This window comes from Vipera ursinii (genome assembly GCF_947247035.1).
Source record: "Vipera ursinii genome assembly, chromosome: 2".
Taxonomy (NCBI): domain Eukaryota; kingdom Metazoa; phylum Chordata; class Lepidosauria; order Squamata; family Viperidae; genus Vipera; species Vipera ursinii.
This window is the reverse complement of record NC_139513.1, coordinates 290,502,837-290,517,448: the sequence shown is the minus strand read 5'-3', so window position 1 is coordinate 290,517,448 and position 14,612 is coordinate 290,502,837. Positions and strand designations below refer to the sequence as shown.

At 45.1% G+C, this 14,612-nt stretch overlaps 1 protein-coding gene across 1 annotated transcript in view; it reads left to right on the top strand.

Moving 5' to 3' along the window:
• KIAA1328 overlaps positions 1-14,612 on the top strand; it is a 209,367-nt gene that overhangs the window by 190,743 nt on the left and 4,012 nt on the right. The gene's annotated exons all lie outside the window — the stretch shown is intronic.

Below are 14,612 nucleotides of genomic sequence, written 5' to 3'. Positions count from 1 at the left end.
TTTCTTTTTTTCTTCTTCTTCTTCTCTCCCCAACCCCCCACCCCCACCCCAAATTTTCCGCTGGGATGTTTCGGAAGATTTTTTTTTCCGCCTTTCGGCTCCTTGTCTTTCCAGCAATTTTGTTTGCGATTCGACAGTCAGCTCCGCCACCCTGATAGGATTTTTATATTAAAACGAGGTGTCTCCTGGGATTGTGGCGTGCATCTGAGCGCCTGTCAAATTTCTGGCGGGGTTTGGGCAAGGCTTCCGTCACTCAGCGGTGTGTGACAATAAGTTGATTATGACTCGGGAGCTAAGAATAAGCCCCGGAAAAATGCAGTATAAATCACACAATGGAAAGCTGACTTAACCCCTTTTAGAGGAGCCCCGTGGGATGCGTTGTGTAGTGTCTCAACGGGGTGTGTGTGTGTTGCATTGCGCCTTGTCGGCGGGTAGAAGGTTTTGCGGCTGCTAAACCCCCGAAGGGGTAAATGGGTTCTGGTGTCACCACGGGCCGAGGCTTAAAAGAGAAAGATCTGCGGATAGTCCTCGCCTTACGGCCACAATTGAGCCCCAAATTTCCGTTGTTAAGCAAGACGCTTGTTAAGTGAGCCTTGCCCCCTTTTACGACCTTTCTTGCTGCAGCTGTTAAGTGAAGCGATGCAGTTGTTCAGTTGGTCCCGCGGTTCTCTTTCTCTCCTCTCTTTCTCTTTCCTTCTTTTTCTCTTTCCCTCCTCTTTCTTTCTCTCTTTCCTCTTCTCTTTCTCTTTCTTTCTTTTTCTCTCTCTTTTTCTCCTCTTTCTCTCCTCTGTCTTTCCTTCTCTCTGTCTTTCCCTTTCTCTTCATTCCTCTCCTCTTTCTCCTTTCTCTTTCTCTCTTTCCCTCTCTCTTTTCTTCTCTCTTTCTTTCTTTCTTTCTCTTTCCTTCCTCTTTCTTTCTCTCTCTTTCTCTTTCCTCTATTGACGATGTTACCTAGTTTAGGGTAATGAAACGTCTGCAAGAAAACAAGCAAGCTCAGAGAGAACCAAGGACCCCTCTTTTCTCTATTTCTTTCCCTTTCTCTCCTTTCTTTCCCTTTTACTCTTCTCTTTTTCTTTCCTTCTTCCTCTCCTTTCCTCTCTTTACCTCCTCTCTCTTCTCTCCCTCTTTTTTTCTTTCTTTCCTTCCCTCTCTCCCTTTCCTCTTTTTCTTTTTTTCTTTCCCTCTTTCTCTTTCTCTTTCCTCTCTCTTTCTCTTTCTCTTTCTCTTTCTCTTTCTCTTTCTTTCTCCGTTTCTGTTCTCCTCTCTCTCTCTCTCTCTCTCTCTCTCTCTCCACTCCCCCCCCCCGCTTTTCTCAGGTTTGTACCTTTCCTAGATTACTTCTTAAAGCAGAACACAAGCCACAGAGAAGGAGCGCTTCACCTCTCTTTACAAGCCCAGACCTGTTCCTGTTACACCCCCTGGCACATTTCAAAGCTGAGCTGCCATCATTTCCGTCTCCGTGTCCCTCTGCTTAAGCCAAGACGCTGGTGCGCGTCAAAAAAAACGCTCCAGCGATCGTGCTGGAGTCCTGTGCCAGAGTGCGGAAGTGTTGGCAGCACATTCCTCCCCCTCTGCAAACACGACTTCATTCAGAGCAGCTTTATTGCAAAGAGTTTGCCTGGTTTAAAATTCATACAGTACTTGCTCCTCTTGGGAAAGATCTGCACTGCTCCGGGCAACCCATAGTTTTCCGCTTAATTTCTTCCTTTCCAATATAGCTAGTCCTCATTACAGCTACTTGTTTAGGGACCAAAATTACAACTGGACCGTAAAAAGTGACTTATGCCCGTGTTTCTCACTTAACGACCGTTGCAGCATCCCGGTGGTCACGTGATCAAAATTCAGAGGCTTGGCAATTGACTCGTATTTATGACGGTTGCCGCGTCCCGAGGTCACGTCATCCCCTTTTGCGACCTTCTGACGAGCAAAGTCAATGGGGAAGCCAAATTCACTTAACAAAGTCGTTACATACTTAACAACTGCAGTGATTCACAATAATATTAATAACAACAACAAAAACAACAACAACAACAACAACAATAATAATAATAATAATAATCATCATCATCATCATCATCCTGCGATTATATATATAATACCATCAAACATCCACATCTGCCTATCCCAGGTTCTTGGTAAGGACTCAATAGGTAGACAAAAATGACAAATCCAGTCTGAACATCTGGCTGATTGTGCGATGAATAATAATAATAATAATAATAATAATAATAATAATAATAATAATAATAATAATAATAATAATAGAATTGGAAGGGACCTTGGAGGTCATCTAGTCCAACCCCCTGCTCGGGCAGGAAACCCTATACCATTTCAGACAAATGGCTGTCCAGTCTCTTCTTAAAAACTTCCAGTGTTGGAGCATTCACAGCTTCTGGAGGGAGGTTGTTCCACTGGTTAATTGTTCTTACTGTCAGGAAGTTTCTCCTTAGTTCTAGGTTGCTTCTCTCTTTGATCAGTTTCCACCTGTTGCTTCTTGTCCTGCCTTCAGATGCTTTGGAGAATAGCTTGACTCCCTCTTCTTTGTGGCAACCCCTGAGATATTGGAACACTGCTATCATGTCACCCCTTGTCCTTCTCTTCATTAGACTAGACATACCCAATTCCAGCAACTCTTCCTTATTATATGTTTTAGCCTCCAGTCCCCTGATCATCTTTGTTGCTCTTCTCTGTACCCTTTCTAGAGTCTCAACATCTTTTTTATGTCATGGTGACTAAAACTGGATGCAGTATTCCAGGTATGGCCTTACCAAGGCATTGTAAAGTGGTATTAGTACTTCACGCGATCTTGATTCTATCCCTCTGTTAATACAGCCTAGCACTGTGTTGGCTTTTTTGGCAGCTGCAGCACACTGCTGGCTCATATTGAAGTGATTGTCCACTAAGACTCCAAGATCCCTCTCACAGTTGCTACTATTGAGCAAGGTACCACCTATACTTATACCTGTACATTTGTGGCGAGTTAGTTTGTAAAATGGGGCAGAGCTCACTGGAGCTGTCTCCCTTAGCAATAGAAAGCAAAAGTTGGTTACTCTAGTGCAGGGGTCGGCAACCTCGGCTCTTTTATGACTCGTGGACTTCAACTCCCAGAATTCCTGAGCCAGCATAGCATAGCTGGCTCAGGAATTCTGGGAGTTGAAGTCCACGAGTCATAAAAGAGCCGAGGTTGCCGACCCCTGCTCTAGTGGTTTTGAATCAGATTTTATTTTATTTTATTTTTTACAAATATAATGCACTTTACTCTTGGTTATTTCTCCTGGATGCCAAATTCATTTTATATTTTTTTCCCATACTTCCTTTGTATCTTTCTATACCTGCATCTTAAGTTTTAAAGATATAATTAATAAAAAGTATGCTCTTACAAGATGCATATATAATTCTCTCTCTGTTTCTCTCTCTCTTAAAAGTCAATAAATTGAAACACGAACCTCAATTAAAAAAAATTCTTTTTTTTTCCTCCAAGGCTTTCTTACAAGTGATTAAAAAGCGGTAAAGATCGGCTTTTCAAATGCTCTAATGCTATTGTACTTTTTTTTTTAACTTTCATTTTTGCCTCGTCTGCATCAAATCATCATTGACTATTTAAAATGAAAATTGGGTTTATTGAAACATTTCATTTTTGATTATTTTTTTTAATAAAGATGTTGCCATCTCACAATGAAATCACTGGAACGAAATGAGTAAAAAGTTAGAAGAATATAATAATCTCGGCGCCCTGCCGATTTTATTAAACGCACAGCAGACGGAACACAGGCCGAATCCTGTCGTGTGTGTCACACACAGACACACTCAGACACACACAGAGACCATGTGCTATCTCGCATCAGTAGGGTATGAAAAGCATGGGTTGTCGGAAATGACCTTTGCACTTTTCCAGCAATTTTCAAATCGGAATGAATTTTATACAGTTTTCACGTCGCCGAGAGTTTCGTATTTGGGTTTTGTCGCAAACTACTACTACTTTTTTTTTTTTTGTCAAGATTTTTTTTCCAAGCAAAGAATTCGGGAGGGGGAGTTGGTTACGCCCACTGGCAGTGTGGGACAGTCATCACATTTTTACATCTACACATGTGCTTTTCTGTCTCACTTGGTCCCCCTCCACATCTTGCAAGGAAGTTGGTTCGACTGGAGTAATACAGACACCACTGGTGTGTCGGTAAGCCTGATTTCAAACCCTGGGGTGTTTTTACACCCTAGTGCTCCAACTCAGCACATGGTGTGTGTGTGTGTGTGAGAGAGAGAGAGAGAGAGAGAGACAGACAGACAGACAGACAGACAGACATTCTGGAGGCTCTGCAAATTTATGCAAACCACCATATTAGATGTATGCCCTGGTGTTTGGGCACAGTCCCCCATCCGGCTTTCCTGTCTAAGGCAGGACTCGAATTCACTGTCTCCTGATGTTTGGCCCAATAACTCAGCCAGCTTTCATGTTCACTGTGACTAGAATTCACCATCTCTTGCTGATTGGCTCAAAGTCACGCAGCTGGCCTGCATGCCTAAGGCTGGACTAGAACCTACCATCTCCTGGTGATTGGCTCAAAGTCACCCAGCTGGCCTGCATGCCTAAGTTGGGACTAGAACTTCCCATCTCCTGGTGATTGGCTCAAAGTCACCCAGCTGGCCTGCATGCCTAAGGCTGCACTAGAACTTACCATCTCCTCGTGATTGGCTCAGAGTCACCCAGCTGGCCTGCATGCCTAAGTTGGGACTAGAACTCACTGTCTCCTGGTGATTTGCCCAAAGTCACCCACCTGGCTTTCAGGCCTAAGGCAGGACTAGAACTCACCGTCTCCTGGTGATTGGCCCAAAGTCACCCACCTGGCTTTCAGACCTAAGGCGGGACTAGAACTTACCATCTCCTGGTGATTGGCTCACAGTCACCCAGCTGGCCTGCATGCCTAAGGCTGGTCTAGAACTTACCATCTCCTGGTGATTGGCTCAAAGTCACCCAGCTGGCCTGCATGCCTAAGGCTGCACTAGAACTTACCATCTCCTGGTGATTGTCTCAAAGTCACCCAGCTGGCCTGCATGCCTAAGGCTGCACTAGAACTTCCATCTCCTGGTGATTGGCTCAAAGTCACCCAGCTGGCCTGCATGCCTAAGGCTGCACTAGAACTTACCATTTCCTGGTGATTGGCTCAAAGTCACCCAGCTGGCCTGCATGCCTAAGGCTGGACTAGAACTTACCATCTCCTGGTGATTGGTTCAAAGTCACCCAGCTGGTCTGCATGCCTAAGTTGGGACTAGAACTCAGATTCTCCTGGTTTCTAAGTCTGTACCTTCGCCTCTAAACTGTGGGTCCTTTTCCCATTTCTCCTCCCATCTGTATTAGGCCTGCACCCTGCCTCTGTAGACATTGCTCTCTAGCCCCTCCCAAATAATAGTATTGTGCTATCTCACTGAAATTGTAAAAAAAATATACTTTGATATATGCTTTGGAGGTCTTCTAGTCCAACCCCTAGCTCAGGCAGGAAACCCTATCCCATTCCTGTGACGCTTCACTGTCACTTTTTCTCTGTTAAAGCTACGTAAATACTTGTATCACGCTTTTTTTGGCATTTTTTCCCCACTGTTCGGTTTGGTGCTTCGAAAGTCGTCGGATAGGTTTCTGCCGCTCTTTTTACAGGCCGGACAGGTAGATTCTGTCCTCTTTGCCTTTAAAAAAAAACAACTTCATTTGCTAATGCCTCCTTAAGTAACACCAGCTGCCTGCAATTAGTGCAGGTTTGCATCCCACCAGGCTCAAGGTTGACTCAGCCTTCCATCCTTCCGAGGTAGGTAAAATGAGGACCCAGATTGTTGGGGGCAATTAAGCTGACTTTGTAATAATGCCGCTTGGGGGTGTGTGAGAAAGCCCTAATAAGCAGGCATATACATAGAATGAAGGCTACTGCTAAGCTTGTAAGCCGCTCTGAGTCTTCGGAGAAGGGCGGGATATAAATGGAATTAAAATAAAAATAAAATAAAAATAAATAAATACAAAAGGAAAAGAAATGACAGAGAGAAAGCCAAATTAGACAAGAACATTTTTTAAAATGTGAATTAAAAAAAAGACAATAAGCAAAAAAGGCATATTATCCCCCCCTAGCTGAACGCCGACAAATCTATTGCAAGAATAATAGTTTCCCCTCCTTAACAGAATAACAAAGTTGGAAGGGACCTTGGAGGTCTTCTAGTCCAACCCCTAGCTCAGGCAGGAAACCCTATCCCATTCCTGACATCTCTTCTTAAAATCCCCCCAGTGTTGGAGCAGCTACAACATCTGGAGGCAAGCCCTTCCCGTGATTAATTGTTCTGACTATCAGGAAATTTCTCCTTAGTTCTAGGTTTCTTCTCTCCTTGATTAGTTTCCATCTGATGCTTCTTCTCCTGCTTTCTGGTGCTTTGGAGACTAGGTTGACGCCCCCCCTCTTCTTTGTCGCAGCCCCTCAAATACTGGAAGACTGCTTTCATGTCATCCCTACTTCTTCTTTTGATTAAACTAGACATAACCAATTCCTAGGAGGAGATCAACCCTGACTGCTCTTTAGAAGGCCAGATCCTGAAGCTGAAACTCAAATCCTTTGGCCACCTCATGAGAAGGAAGGACTCACTGGAGAAGAGCCTAATGCTGGGAAAGATTGAGGGCAATAGAAGAAGGGGACGACAGAGAATGAGGTGGCTGGATGGAGTCACTGAAGCAGTAGGCGTGAGCCTAGATGGACTCCAGAAGATGGTAGAGGACAGGAAGGCCTGGAGGAACATTGTCCATAGGGTCGCGATGGGTCAGACACGACTTCGCAACTAACAACAACAAACCAATTCCTGCAACTGTTTTTCATATGTTTTATCCTCCAGCCCCCTCATCATCTTTGTTGCTCTTCTCTGCACTTTTTTTGGAGTCTCAGCATCTTTTTTTTTTTTACATCGTGGTGAGCAAAAGTGGATGCAGTGTTCCACGTGTGGACTTACCAAGCCATTGCAAAGTCTATAAAAATAGACTTCACGTGATCTTGATTCTTTCCCTCTATTAATGCAGCTGAGGACTACATTGGGACTGCAAGCCAGGGCCAAAATTTATAAGCTTCCACACCTATTTGCAATCCAATTGGCCCCTCGTATATTACACGTACGAAAGAAAAAATAGCTAACCGATTAAACAACAGCCAAGTTAAAGTTCAAAGCACTCTGTTACACAATCTGTGACTATAATTTACTGGTAGAAAATCTACAGGTTACTTAGCACAAATCAACCCAGGATCTGTCCAGGATCAAATACCCTCATTTTGGCTCTTAATAATGAAATTGTTCCTTAGGTATTTTAATTGGGAACTTTCCCAAGATTTCCTCTTTGCTGACTTCAGCAATTAAAAAAATATACTTCGAGCACATCAGCCGAGTCTTCAGAATTAAAGAAATTAAGCCCGGGAATGATGGATGATCGCAGAGTCCTTTACTGTATATGACTTGAAATTTATATTCTTTGGGATGAATCTTGCTGGCAGAGTTAACTACGATTGAGCAATTGCTCTCTGGCTGCATCCATATTGAACCAACATCCTGTGATTGATCACTATTTGTTCTGGTTTGCTATTCCTTTTCACTGACGAAGTACTTGATAAAATGTACTTGTCTGGACCTTGCTTTAAAGGCATGGACATCTTTCAGCCAGCTTTTAGCAGACGTTGCCCGAGATAATTTGCAATTCTTCTTCTTTCTTTCTTTCTTTTTTTCAAGATTTCACTGTGTCCCCAATGAAATTCTTCGGGGAAGGGTGAGCGCCTGTCACGGCTGTGGCCTTTCCTTATGGAAATGTGATGGGTTGGAGAGAAGCATGAATCTCTGGAAAGCCTAGAAATTATACTAATATGAAAGTGGGGTCCTTTGGTGCTCTCTGAGCTTGGTTGTTTTCTTGCAGACGTTTCATGACCCAACTAGGTAACATCATCAGTGCTAGAAGGGTGAGGAGTTTGTGTAGAGGAAGAGAAGGAGGAGGAAAATGACTGTGGGGTCCTTGGTGCTTCTTGAGTGTGGTGGTTTCCTTGCAGACATTTCATGACCCAACTAGGTAACATCATCAGTGCTAGAAGGGTGAGGAGTTTGCCCTCTGTTTATACTGAAAGACACTGAACGTGTCAGCTGAACACAGCTTGTCAGCACCTGTCAGTTGTATACAACTTGGGGGTTCTCCTAGTCCCACAACTGGAAGAGCAGCTGGCAGTTGTGGCTAGGAGAGCATTTATGCCATTTTGTGTGGTGCACCCATTGTGACTTTTTGGGGGGGGGATAGAGAAGTCCTGTACTCAGTCACTCATAGCAATAGCACTTAAACTTTGATACCGGTTCACCGTGCTTTACAGCGCTGTCTGAACAGTTCACAAAGTCAGCCTCTTGCCCCCCCCAAACATTCTGGGTCCTCATTTTACCGACCTTGGAAGGATGGAAGGCTGAGTCAACCTTGAGCTGGTCAGGATCGAACTCCTGGCAGTCAGCAGAATTAGCCTGCAATGCTGCATTCTAACCACTGCACCACCAGGGCTCTTAAATGATAAATATGAGTTTCTAAGCCCCTGATGTTTGATAACGTGAGCATGGATATGGGGCAAGAGTCATAAATATGAAAAACGATCCTAAGTCACTATTTGTTGTAACTTTCAGTGGTCCCTAAATAAACTCTTGTAAAGAAGTTGGAACTGCTGTGCATCTGTTTGCAACTCAGTTGATTTGTCCTACATTACGTATGTGAAAGAAAAAAAAACATTAGTTAATCACAAAGTTAAAGTTCAAGGCATTCCGTTAACAGTCTGTTGTTGTAATTAACTCCTAGAAAGTCTACCCGTCTCTTCTTCATCACAAATCATCCCTATCATTGTCTCAGGTCTGTCCAGGATCAAATGCGGGGAGGTAGCTTTGCACAGAGCAATGAAGTGAAGTGTTAATACCACTTTACAATGCCTTGGTAAGGCCACACTTGGAATACTGCATCCAGTTCTGGTCACCACGATGTAAAAAAAAGACGTTGAGACTGTGGAAAGAGTGCAGAGAAGAGCAACAGAGATGATCAGGGGTTGTTGTTAGTTGCGAAGTCGTGTCCGACCCATCGCAACCCTATGGACAACGTTCCTCCAGGCCTTCCTGTCCTCTACCATCTTCTGGAGTCCATCTAGGCTCACGCCTACTGTTTCAGTGACTCCATCCAGCCACCTCATTCTCTGTCGTCCCCTTCTTCTATTGCCCTCAATCTTTCCCAGCATGAGGCTCTTCTCCAGTGAGTCCTTCCTTCTCATTAGGTGGCCAAAGTATTTGAGTTTTAGCTTCAGGATCTGGCCTTCTAAAGAGCAGTCAGGGTTGATCTCCTCTAGGACTGACCGGTTTGATCGCCTTGCAGTCCAAGGTCATGATCAGGGGCCTGGAGGCTAAAACATACTACATGTTAGCCCCGTTCTTACCCTTAAAACTACAATGTATTCAGCAACCGTCTCCCGCAAACCTCAGTCCTTTGGCTTCTGGAGTTCCCGAACTTGCTTAACCAACTGCATTTCACCCGAAAGTTTTAAATCTCCATGTGGCTTACCTCCCACTCTGAAAGTGGGAGACCCAGGGTCTTTCTCTCATTGATGTATGTTTCTGGATAACTCTGAAGATTAACGAGCAGGAAGCTGGCAAATAGAAAGAGTGCAGAACGGTGGGGTGGCCACGGATGTCTTTTTCTGATCTAAAATCCGAAGCGAAGGAGCCTTGAATTATTGATGCCAAATGCTTGCTCCGTAATGCATCCCGGTAAACGGGAATGGATGCCTGTCCAGCAGGGCCCAAAGATCTCCAAAGTGCATGCTAATAAGCGGTCCTGGATGATTTACAAATCAAGCTTGTTTGGGGATGGGGGGAGGGCAGGGAGGAATAAATGTGTGGGTAGTTTGGGCTTTGATTCAGATGCTTCTCTTGACGTGTGTCTTGACTGCTACCTTCCAAGCACTGTTTTAGCTAAACAATGGCCAAAAGATGGGATGAGAAGCGAATTCTTGGGTGAGAAGCGAAATGTCTTCAAAGTAAAACAAGGAAGTCTGGTTGCCTCCTGACAAAGCACCTTTGGGACAACCGTGACCTGGAGAACCTCCATAGAGAATGGCCAAATGAATTGCATCTCGCCTAGGAAGGCCTTGTATTTCTCCTCAAGTCATAATCTGAACCCAGCTTGGCTGAAGGATGTAAGACAGGGGTCTTCAAACTTGGTCCTTTTATGACTTGTGGACTTCGACTCCCAGAATTCCTCAGCCAGGCGTGCCTGAGTTGAAGTCCACAAGTCATAAATGGGCCAAGTTTGAAGACCCCTGTTGTAAGACAAGGAATGATGCAGAATAACAGAGTTGGAAGGGACCTTGGAGGTCTTATAGTCCAACCCCCTGCTCAAGCAGAAGACCCTATGCCATTTCAAACAAGTGTTCAGCGTTTTCTTAAAAACCTCCAGTGACGGAGCACCCACAACTTCTAGATAGATGTGATAGATGTGTTCCAATATCTCAGGGGCTGCCCCAAAGAAGAGGGAGTCAAGCTATTCTCCAAAGCACCTGAAGGCAGGACAAGAAGCAACGGATGGAAACTGATCAAGGAGAGAAGCAACCTAGAACTAAGGAGAAACTTCCTTAGTTCCAGCGGAACAACCTGCCTCCAGGAGCTGTGAATGCTCCAACACTGGAAGTTTTTAAGAAGAGATTGGACAAGCATTTGTCTGAAATGGTACAAAATGTCCTGCCAGAGCAGGGGGTTGGACTAGATGACCCCCCAAGGTCCCTTCCCATTCTGTTCTGTTTGGGTCTTTGCCAAGGGTCAGGAACAACCATTTGCAAAGCAGAGCCTGGATTTGAATCCAGGCCTCCTGAGTATCGACCATAATTTAAAACCCTGGATTTGCTGCTTCTCCACAGGATATCCATCCACTTGCCATCTTTCTTGGGTCTTTCTCATTCAAGCAATCTTGGGGAACCCACCAGCAGTATGAGTTGAGTATTTTCCTGCTGTTTATTTGAGTTAATGTAGTCTTTTATGGGTGATTGCAAAGTCAGGATGGATCCTTGATAGTGCAATTGAAACCCTGGGGTCCTTGGTGCTCTCTGAGCTTTGTTGTTTTCTTGCAGATCTTTCACAACCCAACTGGGTGACATCCTCAGTGCTAGAAGGGAGTGGGGTTTGCTCTCTGCTGATGTAGGGGTATTGGTAGGAATGTCCTTTGCGGTACCTTGATTGGGCTGTATTTTACTGTTAGCTTGCTCCTTTGAGTTGATTGGAGTGTTGTTTACTTTTTGGTTGTTGATCTAGCATAGTTAATCTCTGCAATGGGTGTTGAGTGCTGGCCAGGAGCTGTTTTGCTCTTTTTGTTTCCTTTGTTTTGCTTTTTTCATGGTCTTTTGAATGGTATGTAAATGTTGTTTATCTCTATATGCCTGTTGATGGCCGACTTGTCAGAGTGCCAGGCTTCCAGAGTGCCAGACTTCCGGCAATTCTCTAGTGTTTTGAAGCTCTGCCTGATTTTTAGATGCGTCATCTGTTTCGGTTGGTGAGGCTCTGTGTATGTCCATCCATGTGGCTGCAGATCATACTGGAGGCAACTATGGCCTTCTCAGTTAGCTTGTCAAATGTTACTCAAGCATTTCAATCAAATGTGAGAAATTGGAAAATAACCTTCCACTGCCAATGTTGGAAAAGGGTACGGCCTTTAAGAGGATACATTTGACCATTATGCCTAGCCTGTCAGAAGTTACTACAACCATATCGACCATGGTATCCTACTGCGGCGTCTCAGGGGGTTGGGAGTGGGAGGCACTGTTTTGCGGTGGTTCTCCTCCTATCTCCTGGGCCGCTCGCAGTCGGTGTTGACGGGAGGGCAGAGGTCCGCCCCGAGGCCTCTCGTTTGTGGAGTTCCTCAGGGGTCGGTTCTCTCGCCCCTCCTGTTCAACATGTATATGAAGCCGCTGGGCGAGATCATTCGTGGTTTCGGGGTGGGGTATCATCAGATTGTTGGGGGCAATTAAGCTGACTTTGTAATAATGCCGCTTGGGGGGTGTATGAAAGCCCTAATAAGCAGGCATATACATAGAATGAAGGCTACTGCTAAGCTTGTAAGCCGCCCTGAGTCTTCGGAGAAGGGCGGGATATAAATGGAATTAAAATTAAAAAAAATTAAAAAAATGATACCCAACTTTTTTTCTCCACCCCAAACCAACCCAGCGATGCCCTCGCCGTGATGTCCCGTTGCCTGGAAGCGGTCCGGGTCTGGATGGGGAGAAACAGGCTTCGTCTCAATCCTGCCGAGACTGAGTGGCTGTGCATACCGGCATCTCGGGTCAACCAGACTATTCCATCTCTAACGATGGGGGGTGAGGTGTTACCCCCCGTTGATAGGGCTCGCAACTTGGGTGTCCTCCTGGATTCGCGGCTCAATTTTGAAGATCATATAGGAGCCGTGACCAGGGGGGCTTTTGCCCAGGTTCGCCTGGTGCGCCAGTTGCGACCCTACCTGGACCGAGATGCCCTACGCACAGTCATGCGCTCGTGACCTCCCATTTAGACTACTGCAACGCTCTCTACATGGGGCTGCCCTTGAGGACCACTCGGAGGCTTCAGCTGGTGCAGAATGCGGCCGCGTGAGTTGTGATGGGGGTTTCCCGATACTCCCATGTTACACCTCTGCTCTGCGAGCTGCATTGGCTGCCAGTTGCCCTCCGGGTGAGATTCAAGGTGCTGGTGATGACCTATAAAGCCCTAAATGGCGAGGGTCCGGGATATCTGAGGGAACACCTGCTGCCAGCATCAAGCTCCCTTCGTCCATTGCGCTCCCACAGGGAGGGTCTTGTCAGGGTGCCGCCGGTTAAAGATTGCTGGCGGGTATCACCCAGGGGTAGGGCCTTCTCAGTGGGCACGCCTGCCCTTTGGAACCAGCTGCCCGCGGAGCTTAGGACTGCCCCCGACCTCCGTTCATTCTGCCGGGACCTGAAGACCTGGCTCTTTGAGCTCTCTGGCCCAGGCTGAGAATTTTTTAATTTTTAATTTTAACTGGGTTTTTATTTTTTCTCAGGGTTTCATTTAATATTTTTTAATTTGTTTTAACTTTTGTATTGATTTTCTTTTAAATATCCTGTAAACCGCCCTGAGTCCTTCGGGAAAGGGCGGTATATAAATCTAAATAAATAAATAAAATAAATAAATAAATATCATAGATGATAGAAGCCTAGGGGTGGGAGACACCTTGGAGGTCTTCTAGTCCAACCCTCTGCCGTCCAAGCTTTTGTGAGATCCTCTTCTATTTATCATACAGTGGTCCTCAAGGAAGCATCACTGCTATCCTACCAGAGTTGGTTCCTCTGCACCTGGATGAAAAACAACTGTGAGAGGGATCTTGGACCCCCAATGGACAATCACTTAAATATGAGGCAGCAGTGTGCGGCGGCAGCCGAAAAAGCCAACCCAGTTCTAGGCTGCATTAACAGGGATAGAATCAAGATCAAGTAAAGTGTTAGTATCGCTTTATAACGCCTTGGTAAGGCCACACTTGGAATACAGTTTTGATTGCCACAATGTAAAAAAAGATGTTGAGACTCCAGAAAGAGTGCAGAGAAGAGCAACAAAGATGAATAGGATAGGGTAGGGTAGAATGGAATGGAGTATAGTAGAACAGAATAGAATAGAATAGAATAGAATAGAATAGAATAGAATAGAATAGAATAGAATAGAATAGAATAGAATAGAATAGAATAGAATAGAATAGAATAGAATAGATTAGAATGGGACCTTGTAGGTCATCTACTCTAACCAAGCAGGAGTCCCTACACCATTTCTGACAGATGGCAGTCCGGTGATGAAGCACCCACAACTTCTGATGGCAAGCTGTTCCATTAGTTGATTGTTCTGACTGTCAGGAAATTTCTCCTTATTTCCAGGTTGAATCTCTCTTTGATCTCTCTTCCATCCGTCATTCCTTGTCTGGCCTTCATGTGCTTTGGGAAATAGGTTGAGCCCCTCCTCTCTGTGACAGCCCCCTCAAATATTGGAACATTACTATCATATCTCCCCTAGTCCTTCTCTTCACTAAGCTAGCCATGCCCGGTTCCTGTAACCGTTCTTCATATGTTTTAGCCTCCAGTCCTCTGATCATCCTTGTTCTCTGCCTGGATTAAGGGCCTGGAAGCTAAAACATGTGAAGAACTGTTGCAGCAATTAGGTTATGGTCAGTTTAGAAAAAAGAAGGACTAGGGGGGACACGATGGCAGTCTTCCAATATCCAAGGGGTTGTCACAAAGAAGAGGAGGTCACCCTATTCTCCAAAGCACCAGAAGGCAAGACAAGAAACAAGGGATGGAAACTAGTCAAGGAGAGAACCAACCTGGAACTAAGGAGAAACTTCCTAACAGTGAGAACAATAAACCAGTGGAACAGTTTGCCTCCAGAAGTTGTGGGTGCTCCATCACTGGAGGTTTTCAAGAAGAACCTGGACAACCATTTGTCTGGAATAGTATAAGGTCTCCTGCTTGAGCAGGAGGTTGTACTAGAAGACTTGCCTGACCTCTTCCAGCTCTATTCTGGTTGACTGTTTTAATTACGAAGGACCATTGCGTCCA